Raw genomic sequence first — 21,524 nt, forward strand, 5'->3', positions numbered from 1 at the left:
ATTAATGGATGCTTGAGAATAAAGTGCTTAGGAAAATATTTGGAGTAAGAGGGATGAAGTTACAGGAGAATGGAGAAAGTTACACAAAGCAGAACTGCACTCAGTATTCTTCACCTGACATAATTAGGAACATTAAATCCAGACGTTTGAGATGGGCAGGGCATGTAGCACGTATAGGCGAAGCCATAAATGCATATAGAGTGTTAGTTGGGAGACCGGAAGAAAAAAAAAGACTTCTGGGAATGTCGAGATGTAGACGGGATGATAATATTAAAAAGGATTTGAGGGAGGATTAAAGAATTGTAGAGATTGGATTACTCAGGACAGAGACAGATGGCGGGTTTATGTGAGGGCGGCAATGAACCTCCGGGTTCCTTAAAAGCCTTAAGTAAGTAAGAAAGTAACATGCTATCTATCCGTCTCCCAGCTGCTATCTCCAGTGGTAAAAATCCGAATGTAAATGATCTAGGAATGTCCGAAGGAAACAAATGAGTATATTTGGAAGGAAACATTAAAAATTGCAGTGGGAAACAATACCGTTACCTCCTAGGATGAAAGACTAGAAGTAGGATATAAATTGTGATCTCTTGGGTAAAAAAGGTAAAGGTAAGACGGACAGCGAGCACTAAGTGAAATACGTTGCAAGATTAAATTCTATTGTTTTGCTCTACAACTACTGCTTTCATTCATGTTTCTGATAGTGTTGTTGCTACTGTATTAAATTTCTGACAGGCCTGTTATTAATAGTGCTCCTATTGCTATTTTGCTACTAAATAATGGTGTTGTTGCTGATACTGATATTATTATAGTTCCTGCTGAAAATACTAATAGCGTAGCTGCTACCATTACTAATACTGCTTCTACGCTTTCAATTTATATTGTTCTGCTATGGAGGATTGACATTCACGGTTCTTATATTTCAGGCTGGCATTACGCTTTGGCGGTGCTTCTTTCCTCCCTCAGCAGTGACTCTAGTGGGATGCGATGTTAGTCGTTGGCTTCCCTGTCGTAAGTGACCGTGCGTAGCTGGATTAACTGCACAATCGTTTAAGTTCTTGCTTGTTCACGGTTTTCTCAGCTTTTCCTCCAGAAAAATTTACTTAAGTCCCTTAAGTGGAACGCTGTGAACGAAATGAGACAAGTAGCCTTTAGGCAAGGGGCTCACATAAGTGTGAAAACAGACCCCTGCACAGTGGATCAAATTACGAATTTGGCTGGACAAAAGTACTTTTCTTCATTATAAAAATCATGATTTTTTCCGTGTAGACTATGTAATTCACAGCTAAGTGTTCCTTAATTTCCTCTACTAGAAACGAATCTCAGTGCAATACTGACAATACACCACAGTCTGCAATCTGAGGTACCTCCGCACGCGTTGTTTACTCTATCTTGCATAGTCCTTCACTGGGTTGATGCCTGTGGTTGTATTTATGTTTTATGAGTGTTTATTGTGGTATTTTGATATAGAGAATGTAACTAAATACTTGGAAATTTATATTTTAAGAGTTCCAGTAATTATTTACAATAGATAATAAATAATTTTAACAACATTATTTGTATGAGAAACTTAATAATTATTATTTACAAATCAAGCTTTCAGGTATAACTCCCTGTAAAGTTGATTTGAATAATTTCGAGGGAAAAATTGTTCCGGGGCCAGGTATCGAAGCCGGGACCTTTGGTTTAAAGTACCAACGCTCTACCAACTGAGCTACCCGGGAACTCTACCAGACACCGATTCAATTTTTCCCTCTATATCCATAGAGCTCAAAGTGGACTGACAACCGTCAAGCAACCAACGTTGAGTGCACAATAACTCTGTGTGACTTAAATTGTGGTTTTCTGTTAACGAACAGTGACGTATATTATGCAAATCAAGCTTTCAGGTATAACTCCCTGTAAAGTTGATTTGAATAATTTCGAGGGAAAAATTGTTCTGGGGCCAGGTATCGAACCCGGAACCTTTGGTTTAACGTACCAACGCTCTACCAACTGAGCTACCCGGGAACTCTACCAGACACCGATCAAATTTTTCCCACAATATCCATAGACCTCAAAGTGGGCTGACACCCGTTAAGCAACCAACGGTGAGTGCACACTAACTCTGTGTGACTTAAATTGTGGTTTTCTGTTAACGAACAGTGACGTGTATTATCCAAATCACGCTTTCAGGTATAACTCCCTGTAAAGTTGATTTGAATAATTTCGAGGGAAAAATTGTTCCGGGGCCAGATATCGAACCCGGGACATTTGGTTTAACGTACCAACGCTCTACCAACTGAGCTACCCGGGAACTCTACCAGACACCGATCCAATTTGTCCCTCTATATCCACAGACCTCAAAGTGGGCTGACAACCGTCAAGCAACCACTAACTTTATGTAACTTAAATTGTCATATTCATAGTTAATGTTTTTGAAGAGGCACTTAATATACTGCTTCACGTGGCATCACGATTTAAATCGAGCTAAAACGTAGTGCAGGATCTTTAGTTTACGAAATATATCGAATTCTTTGCACATTCTTGCAACTTACTTTGTTACTTCACATTTTAGAGGTCGGTGCGCAACCTATTACTTCGCAATACAGCTACTTGAAGAACTGGCCTCGAAGATTCTGGAAACAGAAACGCTTACTAACTACTTGAAAATAAATATAGGAATACAGGAATGTTCTGAAGGTGTAGAGTAATACTCAGAATGAGATCTGAAATATTTTGTAGATAATTTCAGTCCTCAGTGGAAACAGATTCTAAAGTACATTATCCAATACTCTCTAGAAAAGCAGGAACTCTATCTACCCCATCCACTTGTTCTCGAGGAAGACCCATGAAGATATTCTGTGAAAATAGTAGTAGACCTAATAGAAGGGTAATTCAGCCTCTTGTCTCTGCACACTCGCAACAAGAATTAAGCCACCTAAATTTATTGTTTTAAAAGGAACCTATCAAATTGACGAGGGAGAAAGTTACTATAATTGATAGTCAAATTATATATATATATGTAACCTGTAACTCCTGTACAAGTTTTCAAAAAAATCTGTAGGACAGGAGGAAAGTTATTAATTTTATGTAAAACCACACCTTATAAATGGGTAGTTCCTCCCTTTAAAGGGGTAGTTCCTCTTATACAAATATAAGAGTCCTACATAAAAAGTATACGCTACCTGTAATTCTTGTACAGCTGTCAAAAGAAAAAATTGGCCGCTCTCCAGAAACTAAGTTCCCTTCGGGTGTCTCCGCTATAATTCAGAGAAAGGAGATGTTACTTGTTGTTGGACCACGTTGCCTGGTATCTACAGTTGTAATTAAAGTGTTTTTCGTGTTAATATTGTAACATAATGGTAGCGTTTCGGGCTTGTATTCATGAGATTGTGTGTTCGAAAACAACCTCATGCTTTTTGTGTTTATTTTTGAGAGAGAGAAAAAAATAATTGCTTCCATCTTTTTTATGACTGTTTTAGTAATTAACATCAGGTTCATGAATGTATTATACCACGACTTTATCATTATTTATTACGACATTGTGGATGCAAATGGAAGGAAAGAAAGATTATTTTCTCAACAAAACTGTCTTTCGTGGCATGAACAAAACAAACTTACTGGTGTCTGTTTTAGAACATTCCAAGAATTTAAAGTTAAAAAAAAGCCACGATTCAATATATAGTCCATTTTACTCGATCACATCTTGCAGTGAAATGAGCATGGAATCAACTAAAATTTTCAGTTCCCAATGACGACATTTCAGGCATCCTGGACTTGGTTCCACAAATCATCAGGACGTCTTGCTCCTTTCATGTCCAAGAAAGAAGTCCTGATCCTTCTTCCCGGAGCTTACGAGGAATGACAATTCCCGGCCCCGGATTGGCCGATCCGCCAACCAATCCCGTTTCACCTGAGACAGCCTAACATCTATATTACCTTTCGACTTTCTGTTCGGACATCACTTCCCTGAAGATGGCTGCAGAGATAGCAGTCGAAAGCTTGGAGCATTCCAAAATCTTAACTCGGCTGATATCCCGCGAAAACATATTAGCGAACCAACGCCGAGAAAGCCTCAAATCATTCATACATCACCTCTACGGGGAGGAAGTATACCATGTCCTTCAGAGATTGGAACAAGGACACAAGAAGAGGGCAAGTTTACTATGTACACTTGCCTTCCTACGTAGATGTCGAGACAAGAAAGTCGTCCCTAAATTTGCTGTCGTTAAACATGAAATTCGAATAGTGAAGGCCCAGAGAATATGCAGACGAGCCAGCTTGGCCCTCATAAGGGAGAGAATTCATCACACATATCTGGAACTCAACAACATCCCACGGGAGCTACTACACCTACGCTTACAATGCTACGGGAGGCTACAACCATCTGATCAAGAATGGATCGACAGGTCACTAACCGCCCAGGTCCAGATGCATATGAAGAAAGTCAGAGGGAGGAAGATGGAGAAATTCCACAGATTGGCCCCCTCACAGCCAGGCATCCAACCGCTGGACAAGAACAAACTTGTCATTAATGTATCAAGTAAAACATTGGACGAAGGCACCATATCGGTACTAGCCAAGTGCCTAAATTTCGTTCCAGCTCCAAGAAAATATCCAGTCAAGGACATTATCAGTGGAGTGGAGCAAGCTATCTCCTCTCTTCCTCCTGGAATATCTGAAGAAGTGAGAAGAGATGTCTGCCGAATAATTAACACAGCCAGACCACCCAAACCCAATATCACGAGGAATGAACGACTAGCGCTCCGGGAGCTACGTGAAGATTAGAGTATAGTCGTTCTCCAGGCCGACAAAGGAAACGCTACGGTGGTGTTGGACTCTTCAACGTACCACCAGGAAATTGTTGAACTACTAGCAGACACGACCTACAAGAAACTGACACGTGATCCCACTAACAGGATCATAAGAAGAACCACCACGCTGCTGAAATCTTCCTCGCTGCCTGCCGAGGCTATAAAAGTTCTACTACCACACTCGGCCACACCACCTCGGATTTACGGTCTCCCCAAGATCCACAAACAAGGGCTACCATTACGACCCATTGTTCGCACCATCGGGTCCCCCACATACCACCTGGCCAAGCATCTAACCAACATGCTCCAACCCCTGATTGGAACGTGTGAACATCATGTGAAAAACTCTACAGAATTTGTTAGAATTCTGGAGAACATCAGAGTGGTCCCATCAGATCTACTAGTGAGCTTCGATGTAATTTCACTCTTCACAAAAGTACCGATAAAAGAGGCTCTAGAACTGGTAGCGGAATAATTCCCGGATGATATTCTACAACTCTTCCGACTGGCCTTGACTACAACTTACTTCACTTACAACAGTGAGTTCTACGAACAAACCGACGGCGTGGCAATGGGTTCCCCGCTGTCACCTGCTATTGCTAACTTTTACATGCAACACTTCGAACACCAGGCCCTAGACTCAGCCACACACAAGGCGAGCTATTTCTTCCGCTACGTAGACGACACCTTCGTGGTCTGGCCGCACGGACAAGACAAGCTACAAGAGTTCCTACAACACCTCAACAGCATCCACGCGAATATCCAGTTCACCATGGAGGTGGAGTCACAGGGCTCACTGCCGTTCCTGGATATCCACATACACAGGAAAGCAGATGGTACTCTCGGACATGGCGTATATAGAAAGCCGACGCACACAGATCTGTACCTGAATGCACTTAGCCTCCACCACCCTTCGCAGAAGAAGTCCGTCCTAACTAGTCTACTACATCGCGCCATAGTCATATCCGATATCAACAACTTGCCTGCAGAAATGGACCATCTTCGTGGAACACTACAACAAAACAACTACAGCCGGAGAGACATCAACAAAGCCCTTAAACAAGCTACCACGGGATGAAACACAATAGACTTAGACAGCAAGCAAGAACCGACAAAGAAAGCTTTCATTCCATTCTGCGGGAGCGTGTCACACAAAATAAGCAGAATCCTCCAGAAGGTAAATATCAAAACCATCCATAAACCACAGAGCAAAATCCGGAGTCATCTACGTCAGCTTAAAGACAGTCAGGGCCTTAGTACACCAGGGATTTACAAGATTCCATGTGAGTGCGGCGAAGTATACATAGGGCAGACTGGCCACACAATAGAAGACAGAATCAAAGAACATAAGAGGAACCTGAGGCTCTATTACCGGAAAAATCTGCAGTGGCGCAACACAGCATAGAAAAGGAGCATAAAATACTGTTTGACCACACCAAGGTCATTAACAAATCAAGCCACTACTGGGATCGTACAATCAAGGAGGCCATAGAGATCAAGCTGGAGAAAAACAACTTTAACAGAGACAGTGGACTCCAGCTCAGTCAGGCATGGACACCGGCCTTGGATCAACTTAGGCCCTCTTACAATCAAGGCCATAAAGATCACGGACCGAGGACGGCAACCGATTCCAACCGGCGAAACAGGGCTCGCCGCCCGCCAAACTTCACACAGGAATCCCGGGAGGGGCGGAGCTTACGAGGAATGACAATTCCCGGCCCCGGATTGGCCGATCCGCCAACCAATCCCGTTTCACCTGAGACAACCTAACATCTATATTACCTTTCGACTTTCTGTTCGGACATCACTTCCCTGAAGATGGCTGCAGAGATAGCAGTCGAAAGCTTGGAGCATTCCAAAATCTTAACTCGGCTGTTATCCCGCTAAAACATATTAGCGTTGAATATTATTTATAACACTAAAGAACGATAACAGCATAATTTGAATATTATTTATAACGTAGAAAACGATAACAGCATATAAATTATAACTTGAATATTGTTTATAGCACTAAAGAACAGTAGAATAAAATGATAACTTAAGTATTATTTATAACGCTAAAGAACGATAACAGAATATAAATGATAACTTGAATATTATTTAAATACATCGCTAAAGAACGATAACAAAATAAATGACAACTCGAACTCACAACTACGAATCATTAAGCGAAGACATTACCGCTGCTCTACGAGAAGCAGATATGCATGATTTCTGCATAAACATCTTTTTTGCGAAACTGTTTCTATAGCTGCAAGCATCTTGTAACATCGTCGTTACCCGAAGTGAACTTAGAAAATATTCGCTGTTCACGAGTGCGGCCACTCTTTCTTTTGAAAACTGTACAAGGCTTCATGAAAGAGATATTGGTATATTTAAGAGATATTTAAGAGAGAGAGAGAAAGAGAAAGAGAGCAGCCATTAAAGAAAATATTGTAATAGGCTTAGTCAAACATAAAACTGAAAACTAAAAACTTCATAATAAATTAAAATATAATTCCTTTGCTAGAAGAAAAGTTATTAATTTTGTCTAAAACCATCTCCTTTAAAGGTATAGTTCTTCTTACAAAAACGTAATGAGAGTTCGTACTCAAAAAATATATAGCCTAGGCCTACTATCTGTAACTCATATGTAAAACGTCATGAAAATCTGTTAAATGGAATATAAGTCATTAATCTTGTCCAGCTAGATTTGCGATTTGACCCACTGTGTCCTGAAGCGCTAACAGCGATATGCACTCGTGTACCTTTTATCTCTCTGTTTTAACCCTCGTTGATTTATTAATTTACTTCTTAATCTATAAATCCTATTTGTTACTTCTTCTACTGTTATGTGTGATTGATTTTTTTCCAACCGTTGCTGGTTTCCGGTATTACTTGATTGTCTCCATGATCTTGTACGAGCATAAGACTCATTGGCCAATAACGTTTCTGTTATTAAGCATCTAGAGCAAATATTAATTATCGGCATGGCACAGCCACAGTGTGCAACAATTTAGTGATAAATGACTCACACATAGTCCTGAGGGAGAAATAAATATCCATAACCTAGGAAGAACCCAAGCCGAATCGGGTTTGGACACAGTGTCTATTCACATATTTGTTCTGCAATTTATTGAGTGTGTAAAGAGAAATTTTGCAGATAGCGTTTTAAAGTGCCGTTGGTTATGTTGGTGTGCTGCAGTATATTGACTTTGTGATTACACGCATTGCAAGGTGGCGGCTATAATAACTTCCTCAGTTGAGCGCGACCTCCACTATTATTGGATACGCTCGACTGTCGCTCCAATACTTTCGCTCTGATGCAATTCGAACACGTGTCTGCGAGAAAACTGCACTGCGTCAACGCTCTGTTTCTAAGTTGCCAGCAATTTCAGGTCTTGTCTTACTCCCCCTTGAACTCCTTCACTCCTTGTTTTCAATTTCACTTTTCTTTCTTTACTTTTGTGGTACTATTCTGCTCAAAGCTTAACATTCTCTCCAACTTTTATATTACTGCCTTACCATGATGGAAAGAAAGTATTTTTTTCTTCCATTCTATGCGTTTTCGTTCATTGCATTTCTCTATAGTAACTTATTTATTTTCTATGCTATATCATGTTTTTTATTTCTTGCACAGTGTTATAGAAGTATAAATTAATATTTCGTATTTCGAAAGCTTCTTACTTTCCCCATCACCCAGGAAGGCCAGAAAAGATTTAGTACAAGAACTTGTACAATCTTAGAAAAAAGTTTTGTCGCACAGATAGACTTCTTTATAAGTCCCAGAAAGGAAGTAGTGCGAATGATCAGAGGACGAGCGACCTGTTCACAAGACAACGAATAATTGCGGTAATAAAATTAGTTTTGTTTTCTTGTATATCTGATCATGCACACTGTCTCCTTTCTGGGATTTACAAAGTATTTTGCGGCAAAACGCTTTTATAAGACAGTACGTAAAGGTCGTTTTCATAACTCAATTTTGATTCTTGCAAAATTTCAATAATATTAATCCATCTGCTACGTATTCATTAACATTTAAAATGGTGAGAATGATATAATCCTAAGGCACAAAATTTTGCTGGAGAACGTATTAAAGGTTCAGAGTTCAATGCTGTTAGTTGCGGTATAATAATTTCTTCAGCGTATACTTACGTCATTTGTTGAGTAATTTTTATAACAATTTACTAGTAGCTTTCCCATATGTGTAATAAATGAACTCGCACAAAAAACATTTTTGTTACATCTGTGGCTTTGTATTACCTCACTCTCGCCCTTCAAAACAGGTATTACATAATTTGTTCCTTTTGTTAAACCCATCATGCAAAATGTCAATGCTTACTTTCTTGTGTAGAACACATTATCTTTTCCATCAATAATCAACATTTTATAACTAAGAAATAAAATACCTTTACACATTCTCTATCACAAAATACTTCGTATTGAAAGCAGGAAGTAAATGTAAATAAAAAATATGCACATAAATGTTATATAATTTTATATGACTAATTTCTCTTCTTTAAATTTTACTGATACTACCGCGTTATACTAATCGCCATTATTAGTTTTCACCATTTATTATTGACTATTACAGGCTATTTACTGGTAATTAGGCCTAAATGTAAACATTAAAATACTATACATTTCATCTTCTTTCCTAGCCTTTCTCGCTACACAACCAACAAACACGTGAGCCCAAAATTGAATACTTCTTCTCTTATGACACGAAACAAAGTCCATCAAAAACACCTATACCGCGTTTAAGACGTATAAATGAAGAGTTATATCCCTGCAAATGTTTCCTCAGCAATGAGGAAAATGTTGTAAACACTAGTCCTATATTTACAGTCTATTTTATGTTTTCCTTTTCATCTAATTCCTTCTGTAATGACAAAATTTTAAATCAAGTATTGCCCTTCAGTATTTTTCTTTCTCCAACTTTAAAAACGGATGTAACTTGATTTACACAGATCAGAATATATGAGATATTTTACACTTAATCGTGATGAGAATAAATATTAATTTTGACATTACTTCTGTAAAATATTGAACAAATAATAGACTATGGCTATAAATGCAAATTATACCTGTTATTATTTTCATAATATTTCACAAAATTACTGAAAAATAACTTTCTTCCCTTCATTTTATACTCTTTCACTACTCTCAGAAACATAATGGCCACAAAAATAATCCGGCTTTCTCCGGTGCAAGTCTCACTGCCATCCGTTATTTTCATCAAATAATCATTCAAACATGAAGGTATTTCTTGGCCATCTCTTCCAGCTAGAGTTTCATTCCAGAGATAGCAGATTGACGAACATTCTTACTTTATTTTTATATACATGGTCAAGTTGAATGTTCACAGCTGTATTTTATAGAACGGTACACCACAACGTAAGAACGGGGTAGGTAGGCACTTCTGTGGTTCACGTTTTTTTATTTTTAAGCAGGTTAATTCACAAGATCTTAGGTTATTTAGCGTCTGAATGTGATGAAGGTGATAATGCCGGTGAAATGAATCCGGAGTCCAGCACCGAAAGTTATCCAGCATTTGGTCAAATTGGGTTGAGGGAAAACCCCGGAAAAAACATCAACCAGGTAACTTGTCCCGACCGGGATTCGAATCCGGGCCACCTGGTCTCGCGGCCAGACACGCTAACTGTTACTCCACAGATGTGGACTCTGTGGTTCAAAAGCGATGGTAACTGCTAGGGGATTACTTCCACGTTTCTTTTTATCACTTCTTTTCTCAGCATAAGCAGTTTTAGCAAAATTCAGATGTTCTTGATTTTCTTCTTCAATCTTCTTTCTCTCAGCTTCATCACAGCAATCTTTCAATAGCATAAAGCCACTAATTTCTAGCCTCTTTAAAACATGCGTTCCTGTAAATGACTTCTTTCATCCAACACACTTTACAAAATAGCCAAAGACAATGAAACTATTGTTAATTTTAGTATTAATTAATGTTAATGTTAATATTAATTAATGTTTACTGGTTCTTACGAATTTCTTAAAATATGACTTGGTCATTGTCGCAAATGTTATTTCAGTTAATAAATCAGTGTAATATAAGAAGAGCGAATGTCAACTTTGGCCGCTCTAAACAAATAATATTTAACAATGTACAGGCTTATGTACAGATTGGCCTTTTCATCTTTATCTGTCACATAGTATAATCGATAAAGGCTTATTTCATTCATGTTAACCTGTTCGCGTCGTATTTACGAGAAACACTGGCCCTTTTAGTATGTTAGACCATGTAAAATTGTATCAATATCATAAGTAATCTCAATTTTGAAAACAATTGACGTTGGCCTTTTTATAACCAAGGCACAAATTTAATGGTAGTAGGGATTTCAGTCCTACGTGGCTGCCGCCTTTCCCACAAGAAAATGCCTCTAGTACCATTTTCTGTTAAAGGCTGAGTAGACTCCAGAGCCATAGTAAGGCTGGAAGAATTACATCAATGGAAAAATCCATGACCTCATTCGGAATCGAACCCGCTACCTTACTTGCAGTGTTACGTCTTAACCGCGACGCTACCGCGCGCCCCAGATAACAATTAAAATAATTTTAAATAGCAAAATTCAAGTCATGATGCACATTACTTAATAAAACGAAAGAGTGGATATAACTTAAACTGAAGCAAACAGCTTTCTGGATGTAACTTTTTTCGAGTCAAACGCAAATTTTTTATCACCTTGCCTACTAAAGGATACAACTTTTTCTTTACAGAATACCACATGTTCTTACGTGGGAGACCCTTAAAAATGAGTCCACACCGAGGCCGCTGTGCCAATTGGCATTGCTAAGCGGCTTGTGTGTGGACGTCTAGTTGGCTTTTGGCGCGTTGCAAATTATGCCAGGTGGTGTACCGATTGTGAAAGGTGAGTTTACACCGAGGTCGCTGTGCCAACCGGCATTGCCAAGCGTCTGGTGTGGACGTTTAGTTGGCTTTTCCTTCGCTGTAAATTATGCCAGGTGGCAAGCCAATATTGAAACCGACAATTGTCGGTCTCTCTCAAAGGAAGCCGAATTAACACAAGAAGTGGAGATGTGCCAAGCAGCATAGTTTTCAACACTCTTCCCTTAATGGAATTTACCACTTTAGTTGCAGATTGTAAGACACAATCCGTACCAAACAGTAATTACTGTGATGCAAGAGCTTCTCGATGTAAAAACAGTATAGCCATTCGGCATTATATCTGTTGTGCGACCGTCACTTAGGTCGCACTTGCTAAACGGATGACTACTGCTTTCGACTTCTGCTCACACTTATCAGGATTTCTGACACCACCATTACACTCTATAATGTAAACGAAACGATTTTACTTGAAGAGCTGGGGCTCTCAGGATAGTTTAGGAAAACTACATGGTTGCTGACTTAGGTTCTAGACTGAATTACTCATGAATAAAACGCTACTAGATTGATTAAATATTTACACAATATATGTAATGAATTACTTACAAGGTATTTTTTTGCCTTGAAGCTGACGCCATGACACTATCTCCCACTTCTTCTTTATGCACCAAAAAAGACCCCGATTATTCCTCGCCCTAACTCTCTACTCCCACAAATCCCCTCACAAGCACTTTTTATGTTTCCTTATCGGTTTCCCGTCTAGGGCACCAAACACACCATCCACCAGATGAGATGGACTTAAAACCCCTTTTGATTTTACGTTCTTAAAGATGTCGTCTTAATTAAACATTTGTTACACTTGATTCGATTCAGTGCAATACAGTGATAAGTCTCTTTAATGAGACTACGTGTAAGAAAAGAGTTCGAACGATGCGTGATATAATTTAACCAATTAAAATGCATGCTTTGTTCTACTGGACCAATGCGATTAGTCCAGCAATGATCTGTGGTGTAAGAATACTTTTATCGTAGGCAGTGATTTACCGCACGCGCGACAAAACTCTAAAACGCTGGCTAAGCATCTATCTACTTCGCAAACTGAGATTGCATTGCGCATCTTAAGACCATGTATTCCGCTGACTGTTCCTGGACTGTTAAAATTTGACACTCCACAGGAAATCATGCTACAGGGCGTTCTTAAGCCCTGGGGCATAACATATTTTTTTAATCGGACAATGAGACCACTTCAATGCCCCGTCATTTTCTTGGCGCCATGAATGTATAATAGGCCTGGTGGGTTCTGGCAGCGCCAGGGGAGGCCTGCTATTATGATTTTCATATACATCCAGTATAGGTATACTCGTAATTGCTGGACATTTGTTATTAATATTATTAGGTACTACGGGACTATCTTTAAATGATATATTATTAAGACTATTAATTCGTACTCAAATTATATTATATAACCAGTGTTTGCATTTATAAAAAGTCAAGTTTTATTGATATTTCATTAATTTCATAGTGAGGTCTAAGCCTACTACACAAACCTAACAACCTCTACAGTAGGCTATATCTAGATTCGAACACATGTATTTTCGTCTGACACGGTGGTGGTGGTGGTGGTGGTGGTGGTGGTGGTGGTGGTGGTGGTGGTGGTGGTGGTGGTGGTGGTGGTGTTGGTGGCGAAGACGTATTACTATTATCGGTACTACCGAAATCCCAGAGCCAGGGCAATTTTTTGTTTAAAAAACACCACTGTTTGGCGCCATCTGTGCATATAGATCTATCAATGCATTTCCTTCAGTCAATATCGTACATCGCAATAAAGAGGTCAATAGAAATTTTCTAGCAGTATTGACTTTTAGTAGTTTACAAAACAATGGATCTTTCGTAATACCTTTCTCTGTTACACATTTTAAAAAGACTATGAATTGGACACAGATGGAAATATATTCTGTGGATTCGTCCATCTGCAATAAGAAGTATACGCACTTTTCCATATTTTCTAGAACTTGCATTTCATTTCCTTCAGCCATGTTGCTTATCCTTCTTTGCATCTTGTTATTGGAGAGAGATTCAGTACCTTCCCACATTAATAGAATCACCTGCAATTTGCCAAATGCTTCATTTTAATCCTTCATTTACTGCAATTTTACATTTAGGGTAAGTGAAGGTATTAACGCCAAACAGGTTATAATGCCACATAATATTTTATAATTAGTTACGTTAAAATATGCATTGGCAACCCCAGTCAGAGAAGTATGATGTTCAGAGAAACCTTTCTTAAACATCTGGAACCAACAGTCAAACGGATTTCTGTCTTTAGTGTGAGTTTAGTAATCTTTAAGTGAAGAAGTTCGGGCTTGAGCTGATCGTCCAGTGACGTGAATATTGTATTCTGCATAAAGTAAGGACAGATAGTTGAATTTTAAATATAGTGAACGATAAAATGTTGTGAGAAATTCGTTTATATCTGTTCTTAATTTTAGTGGAGTGGTAGTGTTTTAAAATTTATAATATGATATTATGGTAAATATTAATTTAAAAAAGAATTTGCAACTCCAGGTAATAACAACATCTCGCTGCTATAATAAACTTTGATTCAGTATGTAATAATAGCAGTTAGTTTAATTGTCTCAAAATTAAGGATAATCGACAGGACTTGGATACCACAAAACCTGCGACATTAGCAGCACAAAGAAAACTGGACTACTCACTATGTGAAGACGGTTATGCGATACTCAATGACAGTGACCTTGATTGCATTTTTTAAAGTTATATGGTAATGATTATTGAGACATTTTTATTGTCTCTAATCATTTATAGTTCTTTAATTCTGTAACATAATCTTACGTTTGTCACTTTTGCTTACAAACATGTTTCTTTGTTCTAAAAAAATAAGTGGCGTTGTTACCTTTACTGCTGGTGATAGCGTCAGTATGCGTCATACTTTTATTTAATTGTGTTGTTGTAAAACCTTGCCATACAACTTTTCAAATGTACTCGTACATTCCATAAGAAAAGTAACAAATGATTAATATCTAAATGATCAATATTATTATGCAAATCTGGCTTTCAGGTACAGCTCCCTGTCAAGCGACTTGGATAATTTCAAGGGAAAAATTGTTTGGTGCGCTAATCCAAAGGTCCCGGGATCGTTACCCGTCCCCGGAACCATTTTTCTCTTGAAATTAATCAATATTATTGCCCTTATTTCTGGTTACTTGGAACCCATTTTTTGAATTGATGACGTTAATACTTCACTTACCCTAAAAATAAAACTATATTATCTCCTCTTCATTTTCAGAATATATTTTTAACAACACTTATATTTTCAGATTAATGTCTTCAGTTACATTAAGTAGCTGTGATTTGACCTAATCTGAACCCAGATTGAAGTCTGTCTAAGAGTTTATATTCGTTCAGATAGTCCGTCAGCTGTTGATATATAATTTTTTCCAGAGGAAAATTATGGGCCTGTACTCGTTCAGTGTAGAAGGAGAACTGGTTTTCGGTAAAGGCTTTATTATTGTCACTTTCCATATGTTCGGATAAGTACCTGATATAACAGAGGCATTAAATATGTGAGTTACAGTGGGTAGGATTACGTCTATTATTTTATCTAGGAAAGTTATGTTAATTTTGTCTATACCTTGGGATTTTGACCTAATATTTCTCAATGATTTTCTTACTTCAGCTGGGGTTATGTATTTGAAAAAAAAAAATTTCTATCTAAGGTAGAGGATAATAATATAATTCCGTAAGGGTTTCTTCTTTCAATATGGGACCTGAAGGAGGGGAAGTGAAATGTTCCTTCAAGCAGTCAAGTGGCAATTTAATGGCTTCTACCTAGACTTCTGTTTCGTTAGACTCATAGACTTGATGTTTTTCAACATTTCTTTCATAATAGAAGGATGATTAAGAGGGTGCGCATGACATAATTTTGCATTTCTGATGGTTTGGCTAGTTTTGTTACGCAGGTGTTTATAATCTTCAAAGTCGGTCAATAGCTTGCTCTGACGATATTTGCGATAAGCGGCATCTCTTGCTGTCATAAGGGAACGTATGGTTTCGAACATCCACGGAGCCGGCGGTTTGGTTATCCGAATAGTATTTTTTGGGGCGCATAATTGTCATAAAGATGGATAACTAACTTATTAAATTTATCAATTTTTTCATCTATGCTTCGCAATGTCCAAACTAAATCCCAGGGAAGTTACTTGCATCATTTAATAAATGATCAAAATTAATATTATTTATGTCTCTGTAAGTCCTAATTTTTTACTGTTTCTTGGGCAATGTAAGGAGTACTCTATATAGGATGATGTCATGTCCCAATATTCCAGGAGCATCTTGTTGACCATTTAAAAGTACTTTGTCAGAATTTATCGTGGCAATAATATCAAGAAGAGTATCAGAAGTAGGAGTGTGATGGGTGGGCTGAGAAGAAAAGATAGACATATAAATTAATTGGAACATGGACTTAAGTTGCAGGGAAGCTCTACTGTCTTGATTTACTAAGTTTATATTTATGTCCACCATTACAATTGCTTGATCATAATAAGGTACAAGATTTAACAACGCCGTTTCAATATCTCTTAGGAAACCTGCCTTTGGGGCTTTGTATACCACTCCAATTAGACATTTCTGATAATCAATCCTAATCTCCACAAAGAGAAATTCAGAATGATCAGGCTGCTCATTTGACGACTGATGAACAATAGGCTATTAAAGAATTATTAACTCTAATTATATTAAAATAAATATAATATTCATTCTTTTGTTGAAACGAAGCATGGCAGTCCTAGATTTCAGTCTGGCCCTGATGTATCCGTCCCTTTGTGGTTCACAAACTGCTGAAGAGGCCTCAGTCGCTAAACGAACACACCGTTCTACTGCTTGTGTATGACATAAGAACTTTGGAAATGTCAGTGGTTTAATATCATTGATATGGCTCTTGATATCTTCTCGGGAGATCGATTTTGTTAAGGGTGGTTCAGTACCGATGTAGCTCCCATGACATCATTTCATGGTAGTGCAAAGCATTGAAGTTCAGCTAGTTTTATAAAATTTTTCATCTCTATCAGTTACAACTTTCTTCAGGATTGTGCGTTTCAGTGTACCAATAATTGCCATAGTTTCAATTAGTTTCCGGAATTTATCACTTCATTTTCAAGGTCTCTAGTTATAATATGAGATAGATTAAATTCCTAATGATCTAAAGAATTGACATGTACTATTTTCTTTCAATCGCTAATTTTACTAACCTGCTTGAATTTTTACTTTTAAGGCTAAAACATTTGTTGTCGATAATATTTTAACTATATTTTTCATAATATCATTTAATGGAAATACAGCTCTCAGCAAATTATCATCCATGCTTCCTAATAACATCTGATCACCTTCAAAATAAAATAATGTGTTCAAGGTGAAGTCAAATACCTTAATTTTTAGGTTACAGTTTATGCATTTTGTGTGTAATCCTGAAAAGTTAAGTTTATCTTTTTACTTGAACGAATGTGAAATAATTTAATTTGTATATGTAGGCCTGCCTTTCGAATACTATCAAGATAATAACAGTAAATGATAATATTATTCATAATATGGTGTAGAAACCGAATTACTGCCAAACGTGTAACACGCGTAAAGATAAAGTGATATGTGAGAGCTACGTCACACTGAATACAGTATTTATTTATTTATTTATTTATTTATTTATTTATTTATTTATTTATTTATTTATTTATTTATTTATTTATTTATTTATTTATTTATTTATTTATTTATTTATTTATTTATTTACTCAGACATGTATAGGTATATTTATTATTTTATTTTTACCTCAATTTACATTGTTATATCGAACAAGAAACATATCTTGCAAGGAAAAAAAAAAACATGTAATGTATGCATTCTGCACTGCAGAAGTTGTGTACGCCGAGTGCGCGATGGCGACACTGGCAGTGTCAGTCGATTGATACACATCACAGGAAGAAGCCTTGCTCACACGAGCACCACGCTCCTTGGGACACGCGATAAAATCGGAATGACGTCAAACTACCAAAAATATTATTGTGTGTCCAGCATTTATTCATATTTATACACCTGGGCACGCCATTATGTGGAACTCTCAGGTCAATTTGAAAGTATTCTGAATTAATAAGGAATATGTGGGCTAACCTGTCTTGAGCCGAGAAGTTTGCATTCTCAGAAGAGAGAAACTAGTTTATAGAAGACATTCCGAAGAAACTGTGATACATTTATCGTGTTCTAACGACAGATTTTGTCTAAATAAATCAGTATGATTCATCTGAATTAATCGGTATAATTTTTGGATTCTTTGAAATGTTTAAGTCAACTGCTTAGTATTTGAAGCCGTTTATATCGTTGGGTAAGGAGGAAATGTTAGATTCGTGTTGTCGCCTACTTACATTCTATTAGTCCCTGCGGTTGCTGAGTGATCTAAACCAGTGATGCGTGTACCTCTGGAGGTCCGTGAGTTTTTTTTAAGGATATCCGCGGAACCAAAATGTGCTTTGAAATGGTATTTTAACTAAGCTTCAGTTTATCACGTACTATGATTTTTACTAGTTTTCAGATTTTTATCTCAGACTTTTGAGATACAGAGTGTAACAGCAGTCTCGTGCTGGCGTCTCTTACAAGCAAGTAAGCTAGTGCATCCATGGTTGCTGCTGGATAAGTAATAATACAGTAGTGGCAGCGTTTCGTTCGTACTAGAAATTATGTATCTAACTCGTTAGTTCACTTCAGCAACAATAGTTTGTTTCATACTAGGCCTATATATTTTTTTTTCGTACTCCAAACCAGTATGGAAAATGGAACTTTTCGGACTCCAGTCCTACCAACATTTGAAGATACCAACATAAACCTAGTATGAGAATACTGAATTATTAGCCTTTTCCTTGTTTTGTGGCATTATTTGCTGTTTCTATATTCATTACATTATGTAGGCTATAGATGACATAATTTTTATTTTACTCGTAGTCATAAGTCAAACGAAGTTCCTCAAAATAATTAATAAATTCTAAATTTACCACACATTTTTGAAGGGGTCTATGTCATTTTATATTATTCCTATAATCACAACTATGACTTCAACATATAATATTTAAAAATAATAAAGTAACATAGCACAAAACATATACTTCAAATTATTTTTATGAAAATACAGACATAGAACAGCTTCAGTTCAGAGACATACTACCCATAATATCAAGCAAATCTTCATTATCGATTGGACTGCCCTGTAATGTACATTATCTAAACAATCTTGAATTTACGTAACTCAAGTCAATAAATTAAAGATACGTATGCTATTTTTGTCCGTTCGCATTAACTTCCCAACTAAACTAAATTAATTTACTTACATAAAAATTTATTTGACATTTTGCCTCTTTCTTAAATATCTTCTAAAATTTTTATTGTTCCTAATTTCTCTGTGTACAAGGTGGAGCTGAGTTTCAGCTGTGCTTAAACATTAGTGTCTAATATACAGAAATTTTTCTAAAGAGAAAAAACTTCAAGAAAAAACAAATCATATGTACAGATTATTTATTTGCAAAATTTGTGTTACTTTTATTTTATGGCGATTATGTTCCTTCATTAATGTATTTATTATTGCCGAACAAGCTCACAGAGGCATGATATGAAAAATGTGTGGTGCCCATGTCAAGTAGTTGACATTTCCTTACTAGTAGCTTTTGTTTGAATGCTTCAATATCTCCAAACAACTGAACAATTACATAATTTCCACCTTCAATGTATGAGTGTAGGTCAAATCGGCGAAGAAAACTTAGTCACAGATCCAATAATAGTCTTCAACTAACTGGACAAGGTTTCCTGGCTAGGCCAGCAACCAGCGCGACGGATGTTGCTATCAGAAACTGAATCACTTAAATTCAGAATGACGATGGCAAACATATTTGAACCAAACCACTAAGTCAGAAAGACAGAAGCCTCTTGCCCCTTTGTTAGACTACCCACCCTTCTCCTTATTATACCCTCGGAGTAGAGCGAGATATTATTATTATTATTATTATTATTATTATTATATATTATTGTTATTATAATTATTATTATTAAAGAAACAAGCGATTAGAAAGAGAAGAAGTAATAAAAATCAGAGTGTGAAATCCTAGAGGTATTGCAAATAAAGAAATCGAATCGCAAAGAGAATTAGATAATATGAAAGTAGATGTTGCGGTTATACCAGAAACTAAAAAGAAACTGAAAGAATCCTCTGACTTAGACAAATATACGATTATTTACCATGGTGTAGCAAACGAAAAGAGAGCCGCAGCAGGAATTGCAATTTTAATTAAACAAAATTGAGAAAACAGGATTCATAGTTACGAGTTCATAGATGAACGAATAATAAAAATTAGATTACGAGCACCGAGAAGATAAATGTCTATAATTGGAGTTTATAGCCCAGAAGAAGGTAAACTAGAAGAAACAACAGCATTATACGAGAAATTGCAAAGAGTAACTGATAAAGGAAATCCCAATGATTATTTGATAACAGCGGGAGATTTGAAAGCAATAATTGGAAATAAACCAACAAAAACTTTTAAGAGAAGACACAGTGAACAAACTTTAAATAGAAATGGTAAACTCCTAATAGATTTTGCTACTTTCAATAAATTAAAAGTAACAAATAAATTTTTCCCCAAAAAGACATACACAAATATACATGGTGTGCAAGAGGATATTATAGATTATACTATAGTGAACTCAAAATGTTCAGATCTTATTTTAGATACAAGAGTCTTTAGAGGCTGCGATATTTAATCATATAATTTTTATTTATATCAAAAATAGCTATACCAGCTCTTTGGAAAAGAAGTACGAAGAGATTAGAAAATCACAAGAAAGAGGAAACTTTCAAACTACACTTATTAAAAGATGAATCAATAAAGGACCTATAAAAAACGACTGAACTTAAAACTAACGTGCAGGCCAATTAGTAAGAATATAAAACAAGAATGGAAAGATATTAAAGAAATTTTGTTACAGGCAACAACAGAAGCTCTAGGTAAACGAAATCAAAATTATAAAAGAACAGGACTAAAAATCTCTAATGAAGAAGTAGCAAAATTGAATAAAGAAAAGAATGATGCATATATAAAGTTTTGAAACCACAAATCGAATGGCAGTTTAATAGAATGTAAGGAAAAACGTGCCATTGTAAGAAAAGCAGTCAGAAAAGTCAAAAGAAATTCGTGGGAAAAATACATCAGCGATTTGGAACATGATGTGCATGGTAATCAATAACGCGCATACAAGATATTAAAACATCTTAATCAACAAAACAAAGATACCATAAAATTAAATATAATTTCTAAAAAAAATGGATAGAGCATATCCAAGATTTATGGACGGAAAGAAATCAAGAGGAGGAAGAAAACATTCTAATAGAGACAGATGAGTATATTGACCCAATTACTTATGAAAAGTTAATATGCAGTATCAATAATGACTGTAAGAATAAGAAATCTCCTGGAATTTATAACACAAATAATGAGCTAATTAAAAATTCATCTGAATTACTGCACCATCGATTATTAGATTTATTAAATACATGTTAGAAATTTGTACATATACCAGAGGAATGGAGAGTAGCAAAAATGTGCCCTGCCTTTAAAAAATGAGACCGACACAACTGAAGGGTACACGGGAAAAACGAACAACGTCACAATGCTGTTAAGTGAGAAGTCATTATCTAATTCACTTTATTACTACAAAGTTTAGTGTTATTTTTACCAAAAGTGGTAAAGGAAAATTAAAACCACGGATACATTCATCATTTCCTTCATTTCAAGTAGAAACACCAATAAATTTAGCAGTAATATACCGAAATAGATCAA

This window comes from Periplaneta americana, chromosome 1 (genome assembly GCF_040183065.1).
Source record: "Periplaneta americana isolate PAMFEO1 chromosome 1, P.americana_PAMFEO1_priV1, whole genome shotgun sequence".
NCBI classification, from domain to species: domain Eukaryota; kingdom Metazoa; phylum Arthropoda; class Insecta; order Blattodea; family Blattidae; genus Periplaneta; species Periplaneta americana.